The sequence below is a fragment of the Nanorana parkeri genome, unplaced genomic scaffold (genome assembly GCF_000935625.1).
Source record: "Nanorana parkeri isolate BGI_ZX_2015 unplaced genomic scaffold, ASM93562v1 scaffold401, whole genome shotgun sequence".
In the NCBI taxonomy this organism is placed as follows: domain Eukaryota; kingdom Metazoa; phylum Chordata; class Amphibia; order Anura; family Dicroglossidae; genus Nanorana; species Nanorana parkeri.
In genome coordinates, this window is record NW_017306669.1 from 904,164 (window position 1) to 910,163 (window position 6,000).

Consider the following 6,000-nt stretch of genomic DNA (forward strand, 5'->3'; position numbering starts at 1 on the left):
GCTGGCCATACACCTATAGATTATCTGCAGATTTTCTATGGTCACATGGAAAAAGTGCAACGGATTCCTCCATCAACGCTAAACTGTGTAGATGGAGGAATCTCCCACTGGGCCAAGCTTCAGTATCTTTCTAGTCGGCCCCGCTGGCTGTCAAAATACCTGAACAGTCTGATTGGATGCAGGCATTGTTCAGGTGCTTGAGAGCCAGTGGGGCCGACTAGCAAGATACTGAAGCTTGGCCCAGTGAGAGATTCCTCCATCCACACAGTTTAGCGTAGATGGAGGAATCTTTTGCACTATTTCCATCTGACCATAGAAAATCTGCAGATAATCTATAGGTGTATGGCCAGCTTAAGAGCCGCTGCCTTTCAATTAGAATCAGCATTGTAAACATGCATGCTCCATAAGTTGGCCGTGTGCTGTCTATCAGCTCTGCATGTGCCTACTACATTGGTAAAAGGCAGACCTAACCCCTCAAAGCTAAGAGGCTCAAATGGCAGGCTGACAATGCTGTTGAAAATTGCAAGGTAAGAGCTTGGTATTGTCAGTCTGCAACAGGAAGTGCTGTTACCGGCAGGATCTCCAGGCAGGAAACTCTACACAAGATACACAAAAATCATTTGTTTTAAAAAAAAGTTGGATACAGTTAGGCGTCAAACAATTTGCAAAATAGATTTGAGGTTCACGTAGACTTTGGGTCAATACGCATGGATGCAATAGAAATCCAAATATATAGTAAGCAGGGCTTGAAAAATCCGCTCGTTCACTCGTTTGTGACGAGAAGACGCCAGAGCCCAACGAGTAGCTTCACGTCCGGCTATTGTAATTTAACGGCCGGCCGGGGACTTTGCATTCAAGTGATCAGGCGTCTCGAGACTCCCGATCGCTTGTATTAGCAGCAGCTGTCACTGCCGTTGCCGATCCCGAGATCCGCTGTGCCCTGTGCGGCCGGGACCGGCACGGCTGCTCTGTGACAAGAGATCAAAGGGAGTTCAGTACACAATCTCCATCCGATCTCCTCTCCGGTCCCTGAATGCAGGAAGTGATGTATATTACATAATTTCCGCATTCAGCTGTCACTCTCCAGCTTCAGAAGCTGGTGAAGCAGATCTGTGCTTCATCAGCTTCTCTGGGGGTCCCTAGGTGACATTAGGGGTCTTGGAGATCCGTGATGTCTTCATAAAGAGGACCTGTCATGTAAATTGGCTATCACATTTGGGGTTTCTTAGCCCCTTATGTAATAGCAATAAAGTTGAGCGTAAAAAAAAATGAAAGCATAAAAAAAAAATAGTAACAAAAAAAAACAAAAATAATTTTTTTTAAAGTTGCACGTCCCCCCACATACACACGCAAACATGCACCAGGTGCGCCTGTGTGCGAAAACGAGAATTGTGCTTATTGTGTCACACATGTTACATATCGCAGCAAAAGTCACATTGTGAGCAATAATTTTAGGGCCATCAATCACTGATAACACTAAACTGAGTTTTGAAAGCGTCGCCTATGGTCAATTTTAGCATGTGACAGCAATGAAGTCAAGTGTAAAAAGTTAAAAAAAGTGTAATAAGAAAATTAAAGAAGCATAAACAACAAAAAAAACACACATTTATTTATTTTTTAAGTCCCCCACATACACACGCAAACATGCATCAGGTGCATCTACGTGTGGAACTGACAATTGCGCCGCACATGTTACATATCACCACGAACATTGGAGTGAGAGCAATAATTTCAGGGCCATTAATCACTGATAACACTAAACTGAGGAGCAGTAAAAGCATTTAAAGCATCACCTATGGCCAATTTTCGATGTGGTCGTATTTTGCGGGCACACGCAATTTTAAGGCTTGACATGTTTGGTGTCTTTTTATCCGACGTTACCTGGTCTTTTATATTTTACCAAAAATATGGGTAATAATAAAAAAAATTCCCACTAAATTTACGGCACTTCTTTAATTATATAGTAAAAAATAAACACCCCCCAGTGGTGATGATATACCTCCAAAAGAAAGCTCTATCTGTCCCAAAAACAATTAACATTAATTGCAAGGCTATAGTCCGGTCATGACTGGTGACATTTTGACTAACTGCGGAGACACCCTAAAATGTTTCAAGCCCTGTAATAAGTGTAGACCTGGATTAAAGAAGCACTCCGGCCAGAAAGGTCTTAACCCTTGCAGTGGGGCTATCCTTGTACTGCAAGGGTTAAGTGCTTGTTTTTGTCTAGGGTCCCAAATAACAAAGATATACTCAGCCAAAGCTTGAATCCGGCTAGCTGCTAGACTGGTACCTGCAGCCTCTCTCCCTCTTCGCTCTGAACCTGTCTAAGAACCTGTGAAGAACATTACTTGCTGAAGCAGAGGGGGACCGGTCTAGCAGCCAGCCGGAATGGATGTTTGGGCGAGTATCTCTGTTATTTGTGACCCTAGACGAAAAAAAGCACTTAACCCTTGCAGTACAGGGATAGCTCCACTTCAAGGGTTAAGACCTTTCTGCCCGGAGTTGTTCTTTAAATAAAAAGGCATTCATGTAGATACAGTAAATGTGATGGTGCTACAGTAGAAATAGTAAAAAAAAGTTTGACACATCTAGAGAGAAAATGTCACAGGATGTCAGATGAGGACAACAGTACATGAAACCTCATGAATGAAGCTCTGTTGAAAGTAAAGTAAAGATTTCAGCTACAAAAGGAGGGGACGCCTCTTCCTTCAAGGGAAGAGGACAGTGTAGATAGAAAAGAATGAAGAAAGGAAGTGATAATAGCCAACATAGACACTCAGATAAGGAGGACCAAAGGGGGAAGGTGATGAAAGTGGAACACCAGGGGCTGTAGGGAAGGGAAGAGGATCAAGAAGCAGGGAAAATAGGGACCTTTCAAATGTTTAATAAAAATTGATTACGGGGTCTACAGTTTAGGTAGATGTACAGTATGTTGGGATGGTGGGGAGTAATTAAACCATGGTTGGCTGCCAATTCAAAACTTATTGTTGGTATCATTCAGCATAGCAGTTAGTTCATTAATGAGTCTACCTCAGGGGTAGCCAAACTCCAGCCCTCCAGCTATGGTTAAACTACAAATCCCATGATGCATCTCTCTCCAGGACTCATGTTTGTGACTGTGAGAATCTTGCAATGCCTAATGGGATTTGAAGTTCCACCACAGCCGGAGTGCCAGAGTTTGGCTATCCCTGGTCTAACTTGTATGTGGCTTTTAACTTCAAGAAAAAGAAAAGGCTGGAGTGATCAGAACACCCGGGTGTACGTAGTGAGACTTAAATACTGTCATTCTGGTCCAATGTGCGTATGCACTCCTCCCGCCCCCCACCAAAACGAGGACCTTCAAGGCCGGATCACAAAATACTATTTTAATAAAAGGCGTGGATTAAAAAAGAAAAAGTAGATTGAAACTGACTTTTCAATGACATTAACATGTTATAGCTCGACTCCGGACACAGTACACTTACTGCAGTTTAAATAGTCGCAGGGTGACTTAGCTGTAAACCCACCTGCCATGAGATCTTCCTCCTCTCTGCAAACCTTTAGTATACATGCAGTTTGGAAGTCTAGCTTCCTCTGAACTTCTGTGCCCACGCTGGCTGTAGCGCTGCAGGTCTCATAGACCTTAGCATTGCAGTCACATCTCTGTCCCCCTCTTCTCCTGGCCAATCACAAAGCAAAGGCCCCAGGCTCCGTTTTGTGATTGGCCAGGAAGAGAGGGGGCAGAGTACCAAGTGCAGTGCTGAGGTCTATGAGACCTGCAGTGCTACAGCCAGCGTGGGCACAGAAGTTCAGAGGAAGCTAGACAGACCTGAAAATCTCCCAAAGCTTCCTTCACATCCTCATTTCCCAGCCTGAGAAAATGAGTAAGCCCCTTAGAAGTGCTGTGGAACCACAAGCCCCAGCCTGTCCTCACACAGAGCTGATCGGCTGTTGTGTGCCCCGTCAGTGCCCAAATTCCTTACCACAAATGTCGCCTCTGACTTCCGGGACAGTAGCGCCGAGGCTTCCCTTCACACCGACCCCTTCCGCCGGTGCCGCCAGTCTAAACCCCAGTTAACATAGCCCTCCTCTCAGGGGCAAACTCTGCCGGTAAATTTTGTTTACAACTTTTTTTATAACAGATTCTTCCGGTCTTCAGCCCGTGTAGCCCAGGTTTCCGCTCTCCGCTACTACTTCCTACTTCCTGTAGTAGCCATCTTAGACATTACACGAACTTCCGGCTGCTGACATCACTGGGCGTGAAGTTCGGCACCTTGGCAACTGGGGGTCTCCTGTTCGAAGGTCTGGCGTCATGTTGGCGTCACGGAGGCATTCTTTGCCACTTAGCTAATGCGTGAGACATTCACGGCATTCTTACGTGTTCTTTTATGTATGGTTCAGGAACACGTAAGGAGGAACGGATATCATTTATTTGGCTGAGCAAAGTGTATATATTCCCGGTATCCTTCTCTAGAACACTGGTTGCCAAACTTAGGTGGGGCATGAGCCAGGATGGCTTGGGGTACATGGAAAAAAAAATCAGTAATCAATGCCCCTCCCCCCAAAAAAAAATCCAGCATCATTGGTTGCTAGGATGCAGGCAGCCTGGGCCGCACCAATTTTCCAGTTGGAGGTGGCCTGGTTGTTATGGTGCTGATGGCCAGCCAGCCCGCCTGTACCATGGAAACACATGATGCCAATCCAGGGCAGGTAGCATTAGTGATGAGATGGGGCTTGGTGTGAACTCGGTACCCCTGATTTCACCCAAGCCTGTTTAACCACTTGAAGACCAGATGTTTACACCCCCTCCCCGTCCAGGCAATTTTTCAGTATTCATCGCTGCGGTACTTTGACTGACGTTTATTCCGTCATGCAACGCTGTACTGAAATGAATTTTATACCATTTTTTGGGGACAGATAGAGCTTTCTTTGGGTGGTATTTAATCATCACTAGGGGTTTTATTTTTTACTATATCACTATTTTACTATATAACAAAAAAAGTACCCTAAATTCCCTATGAAATGTTATGAAACATATTATCACCCAAATTTTTGGTAAAATATAAAAGACGGGGTCAAGTCAGGTAAATAGACACCAAGCTTCTACCGCTCATCAGTTTAGTGTTATCAGTGATTGATGGCCCTAAAATTATTGCTCACACTGCGACTTTCGCAGCGATATGTAACATGTGTGGCACAATAGGCGGAATTGTCGTTTTCGCACATAGGCGCACCTGACGCATGTTTGCGTGTGTATGTGGAGGGTCGGGCAACTTTTTTAAAAAAAATTGTTTTTTTTTATGACTATTTTTTTAGCTTCTTTATAATTTGTTATGCTTTCATTCTTTTTAACTTTTTTTTTTTTACTCTCAACTTTATTGCTATTACATAGGGGGCTAAGAAACCCCCAATGTGATAGCCAATTCACATAACAGGTCCTCTTTGTGGAGACATCAGGGTCCTAATGTCACCTAGGGACCCCCAGAGAAGCTGATGAAGCAGAGATCTGCTTCACCAGCTTCTCACGTGTGTTCTGTACCGGAGAGTGACACTGAATGCAGGAAGTGATGTATTAGACATCACTTCCTGCATTCGGGGACAGAGAAGAGATCAAAGGGAGATCGTGTACTGATCTCCCTTTGATCTCCACTGAGAGCGTCGCCGTGCCGATCCAAGTCGCACCAGGCACAGCGTATCTCGGGACTGGCGGCGCCGGCAGAGTTACAGGGAGGGCGCACACCTACAGCTCCTGCAAGTGATCGGGCGTCTCTAGAGATGCCCGATCGCTTGAATGTAAACAGCCATCGCTGGCTGTTTACATGCTCACAGTTTCCCCGCTCGTGTGAGCGCTGAACGCCGAACACAAGTGGGGGGAGGGGCAGGACGTCTTTAGACGCCCTCCCGCTCCTATAAGACTACTGTCCGGCCGTTCCGTGGTTAAAGTGATACACCCCCTCTCCTGGCCCAATCAGTTGCAGTAGGTGCATTCCCCACTCTTCAGCTACACATCGCAAAGGGGCA

The 6,000-nt window shown here is 45.4% G+C and overlaps 1 protein-coding gene across 1 annotated transcript in view; it reads right to left on the reverse strand.

Annotated features, from left to right (window-relative positions):
* SBNO2 (strawberry notch homolog 2) overlaps window positions 1-4,197 on the reverse strand; it is a 76,918-nt gene extending 72,721 nt beyond the window's left edge. The window contains exon 1 of the mRNA XM_018559534.1: window positions 3,963-4,197. The gene's annotated coding sequence lies outside the window, so the exon portion shown is untranslated. The remainder of the gene's footprint in view (window positions 1-3,962) is intronic.
* Between the last annotated feature and the right edge of the window lie 1,803 nt (window positions 4,198-6,000).